Below are 10926 nucleotides of genomic sequence, written 5' to 3'. Positions count from 1 at the left end.
GGAGGATTGTGTTAACTTTGGACTGAGCTAGGCCAAGGTAAGCAGGCTAACTCTGACCTAACGTGAACTACTAACTAGAGAATTTCTAATTTCTTGATATCCATTTTCATAAGGGGCCCAAAAGGGCAAAATTGTTTAGAATGCATGGGGCTCTATATAATTATATTTGATACTGGAGACTGAAACATCAGATCTGGCTTCATTTTTAAATTATTTTATGGATTTGGAAGGTAGAAAAATGGCTTTCTGTGAGTGTTAGGGTCACGACAGCACTATGAGCAAATTTATAGTTTCCACCATCTTGAACCTCCTGACAGCAGTCACCTGCAAACACCACAACCAGCTTTTCTTATAAAGACATCTCTATAAAAATCATATAATAGTTCCTGTTTTGGTTTGATTAAGCTTCTAAAGTCTAGTTATTGTTTGTAAATTCAGGTAAAGTGCCTTTGTAATTCCATAATAAATCCATTAGCTTGTATTAGTAAAGCATACTAGCACGCGTGCAATTTCTGTTTAGTCGTTCTCAGAGCTGTATGTCTCCCGTTGCCTTGCTGAGTGGTTAATTTTAGAAATACAGTGTAGTATTAATAGTGACTTTCTTTAGAGCAACTACCCCCTTTGGGAAATCTTGGACAACAGATGCCACATTTAAGGTGTCGCAGAAAAGAAATCAAAGAGAAAAAAAACAGCAGGAAAAATCAACAATTACACCTTAAAGAGAGTAAAGAATGTCACCATATTGATTAAAATTGTGTACATATGAACCCAAGTTCAGTCAGTGCTGGGCAAAGTCTTATAGTTCCTCAGTTTCCTGACCTTTTTGAGTCATCACTCAAAATACTCTGGATTATTTGCATAAATAATAGATCTGAACGGGGGCCCACACTGTGCACCTACTGTGTGTAGGAGCATTAAAAAGCTCCTTCGAGCTGCATGAGATGGGTGACATTTCTCAGCAGGTTGAGTTCAATGAACAAACAACCAGGCGTTCATTGTGCTTAGCAAAAATGTTAGTGGATGTTTTTTATATTATCGTATCAGATGACAACTTTAATAATTTAATGTCATGTATAATATTTGTGGCCTTGGATGAAAAGAACATTGAACATGGAGGAAACCGTCAGTAATTAAATTATCTGCTATGGAATACAGAAAAGCATAATTAAAATGTTTTTTTAATCCTCAGAACAGTGTATGTATGTTTGTTTTTATCTTTCAACAGGTTCCTCTGTTGATACCATTATAATATTTTGCCATGATGAAAATTCACTTTTGTGTATTTGTCAACTGGGGAAATATTTCAGTGATATATGATTTTATTTATTGTGCTGTTGCTTGGGAGGTTTTCTTTCCTTTAATAAAAATTAAAGGAAGGTTGTTTTTCTTTTTTTTAGCTGTTTTTGTTTAAATGTTTCCACTTGAACAAAAATGAGACTGTTTTAGCCACTGTCACATTTCTGCTCTCTAGCAGTGCACTTTAGTCGCATAACAGGACTTTTGCACACATTATTCATGAACTTGTCCTCACTCTTCCAGTCATCTTTAATACTGTCACACTGCTGCTGCATCAGACATCCTGACTAAATATGTTTTTTTACTTTATTAAGTGTTTAGATTTTGATTTCTGTAATTCATTAGTGCTTTGATTGTTTTAAATTCCTTTCAGTAAATGAATTATATTTTTGCTTTTGTGCTTTAAATAAGCATGACTGAAGTGAAGTTACTACACTTTAGTAAAATGATCATCAACTTAACAAAGTACATGACTTTTTTTTAACATTTGCAGCTAAATTTTGATTAAGAAAGAAAAAGTATTTCACTGCTAATTACGCCACTGAACTTGAGCACAAAGTTGAATTTGAAGACATGCATCTGATTTATTTCTGCCCCAATTAGCACATTACATGCCTTATAAAAAATGCAAACTTTTTGTTTATGGCATCACAACAACGATACAAAAGGCTAAGCTGCAGCACCACCCCGACTACCCCAGACCTTCACAGTGGGTCACTTAAGATATCACAAAATGCATCTTGTAGGATTAATGTTTTACTTTTAACTATAAAGAAATAGAGCGGACACTCTTATGATAAACAGCAGAAGAACCAAATAAAGTAAATAAAATCTTTACCTTTATATCTAGTCTGTGTAATTGACTCTTAATTGCTTTCTTTTAGGTGCATTCGTTATTGATGAAAGAGGAGTAATGGCAGCAGCAAAAGAGGTTTTTGTTATGAAGTAATAATTGCTTTTTATGGGTACTGGTTGTTGATGAGAGAGCAGTAACACAACAGTAAAAGAGGTGGTTGTTAATAATCAAAACAAGTACTCAAAAGAATTGAGAGATGCTCCATGGGTTCACACCTTTAATAGGCATTTTTCACTTTATAATCACTGCAGTTTCCTCCATGACGCCATAAGAAAGCTTTCTTCATCATCAGCAGAATTACGTTTAATAGAATTCCATCTAAAACTCACTGTGGTTAATGCCTAAACCTGACACCAGCTGAGATTCAAAGAGGATGCCATTATGTTATTTGTGGCTAATTTTTTTCCGATGCCATGTTATTGTTTTTGTGGGGGAGGGGTTCTGAGAATCAGATGTAAATACGAAACATCCTGGTAGATTTAGTGGAGTTATTGGCTTTGTAAATGTTTGAATAACTCCTCAAACACTTCCTGCTCTCCCCGGGCTTCAGCATCTCAGTGCAGCTTTGGAGCTAAGTGATCGTTTGGCTAAATGAGGAGCCCCTGTCTCCTCATGTTTGTGGGAGCAGTAATGGCACTGTACTCTCAGCAGGCTTGTGCAACACTGCACTGGAGAATGAGGAAGACTGCTGGGTCTCCAGCATGCCAAGGTCCTGACTCATTCCTGTCCTCCTATGGACCCATTACTCTGTTCATCGCTGATGCTCAAGTAACAGCGATTCCTCTTCCTATGGAGCCATTAGTCTGCCACATATGGACAGTAAAAAAAATGCAATCGTGAATTCCAGATGCCGCAATATGGTTCAGTTCCTGCTTAAGAGTACCCGTTCTTTGGGATCTGTTTATCCAGATTTTCAACAGTTGAGTAAAACGCAGGGGGAAGAATGTAAATAGATTGATTACATTACATCTATTATACTGTCATTGCAGTCTTTAGTTCTGGGTTGAATTAAATGACGCAAATAAAGAATATTTTATATATACACATATATATATATATATATATATACATATATACATATATATATACATATACACATATATATACATATACACATATATATACATATATACATATATACATATATATATACATATACATATATATACATATATACATATATATATATATACATATATATATATACATATATACATATATATATATACATATACATATATATACATATATATATATATATATATATATACACATATACATATATATATATATATACATATATATATACATATACACATATCGTTAGCTTCATAGCATAAGTGCCTAAGTCATTGACTTAGTCAAATGACTTAGGCAATTATGCTATGAAGCTAACGATATATATATACATATACATACATATACATATATATATACATATACACATATATATATACATATACATACATATACATATATATATATATATATACATATATATATATACATATATATGTTTGCTGCCAATAATATCATTGTACTGACTGAAGACTTTGAACATTTTCCAAAAAACATACACTGTCCATTAATTAAATTTATGCATGATTAAGGATGTGACGATAGCTGATGTCACAGTTAAGCTTCACTTCGGCTGATGTGAGTCACTATCCTGGGCCCCTGAACTCTCTTTATTAAAACCTGTTAGAGAATTTTGTATTGCAATAGTCTGACAAAAACATATGGCTTGCTGTGCTGTGCAATTGTTCTAACAGATAACACAAAAAGCCTGTGCCTCTGGTTTTAGTGTTTTTATGCTGCTTAACACTAATTAGCAATCATCTGTGTCTTTGCCATCTAACAATACAGTCTATGGATGCAACACGTTACCTGATGACTTACCACTTCCAAATCGTAGTCAAAAAACAAAAAAAAAAACAATGGGTGGCATCATAGTCGCTACGTCCACATAGCACATCCAGCATGTCCAAATTAACACTGTCAGATTTGATTTCAACACTATTAAAGTGTCTATATGGGTCCACACCAGAGAGTGTTAATTTAACTCTTTTTGGTGAGTTGGTACGTTAACTCTGATTTAGTGTTAAACACCAAATCTGTCTGGAGTTGATAATTTAACACTTGGTGTTAAGAGTTTATATATTAACTCTCAAAGAGTATTTTAGTTTAACTATGTAAGAGTTATCTTCTAATTAATTCTAAAAAGCAGGAATTTTCCTGTTCTGAACTTCTAGAAATTTCTTTTGGAAATAAACATTTACTAAAAAGATGCAATGGTTTTTGAAAAACATTTATTCTGAACTGTGCACCACAATTTCAAAACATTTTCTGAAAGATGTAACAGTGTACATGTTATCACTTTCATTAGAATTTTGTTTATCAAAAGGTCTGACATGGTAAATGCAAATAACAGCATTCTCATCACTTATTTCTTCAATACAATATGCATGTCCTTCATTCATCCCTTTGTGGAACTTCAACGCACTTCTGCTCTCCCCCATATTCCATCTTCACAAGCATATCCTATGTGGAGATTGAATAAAAATTAGTTGACACTAATTAATGGCACAAATAATCCGGTAATCAATTGCAGCACAGTTTAAAAAAAAAAAGGAATCCTCTTTGAGCCATTACTTGTGTAAAGTATTTTCCCAAAAGACAAGGACACAGGCAACAGGTAATACTGAACTAAATGTAAAACCTCAACCTTTTTAATTTTTACCTAAACACAAAATTCTAGAGGGATCTAAATGCTAACGTAGAACCCAGTCAGGACGTCTGCTACTGCTGTTTGCTCGTTTTTTTAATGGGAGATCATTTTCAGGCTTCAAGTAGCACCATTATACCACATTTCACATTCTAGACATTGTTTTAGGTGTATTTGACCAAAAATTTGACTGAAAATTCACATGCAAGCTTTTTTTCAAGGCTGTGGTATTTGCCCGTAAACAATACTTTTCAGCTAGCTAAAACAGAATATTATGCTATCACCGAGCAACATGGCTAATGCCTTTCACACAGCTTTGTCTCAACTCCAGAGAGCCACAGAAGTAAAAGCTCATAATAATAATTGAAACAATCTTTGAAAAAATGACTTACCAAGCACGGCAAACAACTCAAATATGTAGAGCAAAATGTTCTGAAACGGCTTCACTTCAGCTTCGATTGGAGCCGTGCTGGGGGCGGAGTCTGTGAATTTACTCTATTGGTGTCATAGCCCCTGTAGGAGTTCGGAGTTAAGAGGTCAAGAGTTAATGTTTCCATTGTAACATTGGCAGGGATAGCTCAGTAGGTAGAATGGTGGCCCCATGATCGGAAGGTCGGGGGTTCGACTCCACTGAACGGCTACCCTGAGGTACCCCTGAGCAAGGTACCGTCCCTACACACTGCTCCCCGGGCGCTGCACTGGTGGCTGCCCACTGCTTCACTGGGTGAATGGGTTAAATGCAGAGGAACTATTTCCTTATGGGGACTAACACGCACACTTTACACTTTACTTTACACCTCCAGATTTGACAGAGAAACACTCATTTTTAACACTCGATTTTAACTACTATCATTTTACACCTCAGAGTTACATTAAAAGAATGTGACTCTACTTAAAGTAAAATTAACTCTACTTTTGCAAGAAGACTACTAACACCAAAACATTTAACACTTTTGAATTTGCTGTGCATTTTTTTAAAAATACGGTTGATTCTAAACTTTTAGATTGTTTTTCTTTTAAATTCTCTCTTATGTAATATTGAACATGATAACGGTGCGAGGGTAAAAGGGTATCACCAAAGCAATTCAAATTCATCCTTTTATCAAACATGAATCTGAATCTGTAAACAAAATTTCAGTGTAATCCATCCACAAACTGATCAGTTCTTTTTCAGCAATATAAATAAAACGTGTTTCTTTCAGCTAATGCAGAAATTTTCGACAACTCACATCTCATCAATAACAACAACAAAAATGCAAGAAGAAAACTGTGCTACACCTTATTCATTACAGTATTACTTTACTAATTTATTCCTTTAAAAAAGTAAATTGTTACTACTTATTTTACATTACTTTTGCCTTATTTTACAACATTGCCTGAAGTGCTGCTTTCATATAATTGTCAATATTACCATTGTCAGCATAAACAGTACAAATTCAAACAAATTCTTGTTCTTTTTTCCTAACAGCTTTGAAGTAATGTGTATATATCCATCCCTCAAAGATGCTCTTTTCACCTGAATAAAACTGAAATCATATTTAACTTACATGTTATAACAGTTTGATTACTCTTTGTAATGTGATTTACTGAATTAAGGAGCAGTGATGCTCCATCTTACTCCATTACAGACAGAATTGAGAATTCAGGAATGTCCTACATTACATCCTAAACTACCAGCTACCCTATGAGCTGTTTGACCGTCATCCAGCTGCACATTGACTGCAGGTGTTTTATACACATACTGTAATGTATACAGCTCCCAATCTACTGTGTTCTATAATATTAGGCACTAGGAGTATTAACTCCTAGTGTGTTTAGTCTCAATGTGCTTCTCTTTCATCACATGAAAAACTGTGTCAAAAACATTTTTTTCTACTTTTTGAATTGAATACACTTTAAATTGGAGAAAACTCACAAAATCCGGGTAGCTCACACACTGTTACATTATGAACTCTGATTAAAAAGTGAATGGAAAAAGGGTCCCTGGGCCACTGAGCTAAACGCTAGAAAACAAAAGCTTTAATCTGCACTTTCACCAATAGACAAAACCGCAACTGCTTCCTGGCAAAGAATCCTGAAACTGTTTTTGTGGAGTTGAACTCTAGCACATATTTATATGCTAGTAAAATCATGGGTTTACTGACAGTGAACCCACAGAGTGTCTCACACTCACTATTTGAGGAGCAGCCCCTTAGTTTTATCTCTCTTAAATTACTTGAAAGTCTGAGCTCTTTTCCTTCTGAGCTTTGAATAGGATTGACTGTCAGAAATGGATATTAGTTACTTTTCTCGTGCCATCACTGAGCTCTGTACAGCACTGACGGCTCTGTTCCTTCATCCCTTTTTAATATTTTTTCCACTGCATGAACTATTTAAAGAAGGGGACAGATTAAGAACATGATGTCTAGCTGCAAAAATGTCAAAAGTTGGTTTGATAGATTTGCTACGTCACTGGACAGTTTGTGCAATATATTTTCAGGGGAACTGGGATTCTTAGACTGGGAGTACATGTATTATTGAGCCACCCAAAACAACCTGTACACAGGATTTTTTTTTATGTACAGTAGATTCTTTATTAAATTGGATATATATTTGTAGACAAAACCTTTGCTAATGTTTTTTTTTCTCCATATGAGTGACATTTTCTTCTTGGCAAACTTTTAATTTCTACTGAAACCACCTCGGCTTTTGATAAAAGTTTGAGATTCCCTATTGTTGCCGAACAGACTAGACTTTGAAAGTGCCGGCCATCAAACCATGCAGCCAAGCATTAAACAAAAGATGACATCTTCTGAAAAAAAAACATTTATGATGTGAGGAAAATTCAAAGACTGTAATTCTTTATTGTACATTTGAAATTATTTTTCACCAAACAACTCATCATCAGAAAAAGTTACCAAACAAAGCGAATAAATTGTTTTTTCAATTTTCATTAAGGAAGAGAATAAACATCCTTTTGCAAAATCGATATAAACAATAGAAAAAAAACAACAAAGCAAAAATGTCTGAGGATAAACGTTGCCAAGAGTGAACAAGATGCACTGACAACAGCGAGAGGAAGGTATTGTCTGATTGTCTGTGGATCACATAAGAACGCATACAGCGGGCGCGTGTTCCTCAGTCATCAGCTACAGAAAATCATTTGTTTCATGGTAGAGCAGGAGAGAGACAGACAGACAGAGAGAGGCTCTCCTGGGGGATGAAGGAGTCAGAGGGCTTTGTTTACCCACAGCTCCTGAGATGCCAAGGTCAGGAAGCTGGCATGTCCCGCTGGCCCACCTGGGACGTTACGTTGTCAGGCAGGAGGCCAAAAGGAAAAACCCCTGGGGATCTTAATAAGATACATCACGTCACTGAGATAGCACTCAGATGCCAGCTCGGGACTGGATCAAAACGGTGTCATTCAAATGTTTTTGAATTGATGGATGCTCAAAGGCACTCTTGGCAAGATTTCACCAAAGAATATAACTCTTGTCAGCACAAAGTAGAGCTGCAATCACATCCTTATGTAGCTAAAGCTTTAACGATTTATCTCAATAAAAGTCTGGTTGATTGTGTGACTTTATAAATGTCCAACGAGGAGACAGTTATCACTGGCTGTGGCCAAAGATAAGTAGATGTATGGTTTCCTTCCTTCTGAGGTGTGATGAACATGAGCGAGCATGCTACAGTGTCTGGATTTCTTGGGATTAAAGTCAGCAATCTTAAAAATAATTTGCTCTTTCTGCCATTTGAAGGAAAAATCACAATTTATTTTTGTAAAATTAATAACCTGAATTTCTTAAAGGAAATACACCTGAAATTTGCAGGTGTAACAAAGATTTGACTTTTCTATCAATAACAATAACATTTTTTGGGAATGTGATACAACCAAGGATTCCTCCGCTGCTAACAAAAAAAATATCTGCAAGGAAAATTAGTTAAAAACAAAACCTTATCCAACTAAGATACAAATATGTTAATACTATTTACACACAGCAAATGTGTAGAGCATGAGACTAACAAAACATGACTCTGCTGTCTGTTAAGTGATGCTCGCGTCATATTTATCATATAAAAGCTCTTTAGCATCTCCAGATTCCTCCTTCCTTTGCTGTTCTCTGCCTTATGTTCAGTAACATGAAAGCAGGGAAGCCGCCTGTTTCCCTCTGGAGCGGTAACATCTCTATTTGTCGTCCCCGGAGACCAGCACTTGTCAGCATGCAGCTCTACGGAGATAGATCCCTCCTCTGACTCTGAGGGAAATCACCTCGTTTGTTTTGTGTCAATCCCCTCAAATCCTACAGAGCTATTGTGCGCCGGCTCCCTCGTCCCTCCCCGGCTCTCCCCAGAGAATACAAGCCGTATTATTTCTGTCTTCACATTAGAAAGGTCAACTTTAGAGAAAACTTGAGTTTACAAACCTTTTTTAAATCATGCATGAGCAGCAAATACAATGGTTGACGGGAAGTTGTATATCAGGACATCTGAACAATTGGACAACCTTTTTTGTGAAGGCGTAGAAAAAAGTGGGCCTGAAAGTGACTTCACCATTTAAGCAGCAAACACATTATGAGCCGATTTTAAAAGTTTAAAATTATGCTTATTTTTCTTTATTTCCTTAGTTGGTAGCAAAAGCACCGCCATGCGTGACAAAGGTGCCACACAGCTTGTGGGGGCAGACTTTGCCGTCACCTTATTCATTTCCTTAAAAGCAGTATTAATAGTTTTTGGCCAGCTGGGAGCAGTGGAACAGGCTATAAACACCCCACTGACATCATCTTGTAAAGCTGTTATGGCAAAAGTATTGCGCACACAGCAGCACAATTAGCACTGACTTCATTTGGTGCTGATCAGGTAGTGTGCATTGGGTTTACCACAGCTTTTTTTTCTTTTTTTAATGTGGCTACTTTACTACCAGCAACTTTTTTCAGCTTACATTTTTAATTTAACCAATTTACTGCCTTGTCAGTCATTCAAATTGCAGTTTGTGCTTCAGACTCAAACACAAGAAACATGGAGTTCTTGTGAATCTGGAAGTTCAAAGCTTTCTAACTTCAATGGCATGTTTATTTTATTGAACTTTCCAAATTGGGCATTTAAATGGGTGACAATCTCTCCTTCCATTTCGGAATTAAAGCAGAAAATAGGTCTAGAAAGGTTGTTTTGGGGTAACATTATATGGTAACAGTACAAATGACCTTTGACCTTTTTTGAAATTTATAATTTCATCCCATGTGTGTACATGTGTTTGGGTTTTTTATTATTAGCATATGGATTTAGTTGTGATTTCACAGAAATCTTTTAATTTGTAAACTAAATGAAGTTCGGGAGGTCACAGGTTCATTTGAAGTATTTATAGTCACTTTGTCCTGGAGACCAAGTGAACATTTGTGCCGCTTTTGAGGATGTTTCCTCCAGATATTTCCTGATAATCTTGAGAATGGCATGGACAGATGCATACAATTAATTATTTCTGACCACATCCCTTACCATAGCAAAGGTATAATGCAACTTTGGATGATCTGATATCGTCGTGTTGGTGTTGATCCTGGAACAACATAGTAAATGTTGTTCCAGGATCAACATTGCAAGTGACCAATCACCTTGTTGTGACGTTATTCTTTGGTGCGCCAAGCCATTCGTGCATTTATGAAATTCCAATGTTGCAAGGACAATATCAATTCTGCTTAGCGTTTATTAAAGGGTTAGGGTCTGTTGATCGGCAGACAGAGGCAGTTTCTCGCAGCTTAAGTACAGTTTTTTGTTTTATGGCGTTTTTTCCCGAAGTTGCAAAAGTATGACGTCACAACATTCTGATTGGTCACTTGCAATGTTGATCCTGGAACAACATTTACTATGTTGATCTGGGAACAACACCAACACGACGATATCAGATCGTGCTGCAACTTTAACATCATCTTATACTGCAGACTTTAGTCAATCGTGATGACTTTCTCTTTGTCTTCAGCGAACGTTTCCATGTGTTTCCCATTAATGAACACCTACCTGTTACAAATTGTTGGACATTCATATCTTAGTGACCATCAGCTGACTCTGCATTAATATT

At 36.0% G+C, this 10926-nt stretch overlaps 1 long non-coding RNA gene across 1 annotated transcript; it reads right to left on the bottom strand.

Annotated features, from left to right (window-relative positions):
• Positions 1-4390: 4390 nt before the first annotated feature.
• Positions 4391-5612, bottom strand: LOC308405650. The gene is made up of 2 exons (XR_013973373.1): positions 5270-5612; positions 4391-4693 (listed from the first exon to the last, which is right to left on the bottom strand). It is a non-coding gene; the product is annotated as an uncharacterized lncRNA (long non-coding RNA).
• Positions 5613-10926: the final 5314 nt, after the last annotated feature.

The sequence above is a fragment of the Rhamphochromis sp. 'chilingali' genome (genome assembly GCF_963969265.1).
Source record: "Rhamphochromis sp. 'chilingali' genome assembly, chromosome: 11".
Taxonomy (NCBI): Eukaryota; Metazoa; Chordata; class Actinopteri; order Cichliformes; family Cichlidae; genus Rhamphochromis; species Rhamphochromis sp. 'chilingali'.
Note: the sequence above shows the minus strand (reverse complement) of the source record. Positions and strands in the feature narration are given on the sequence as shown.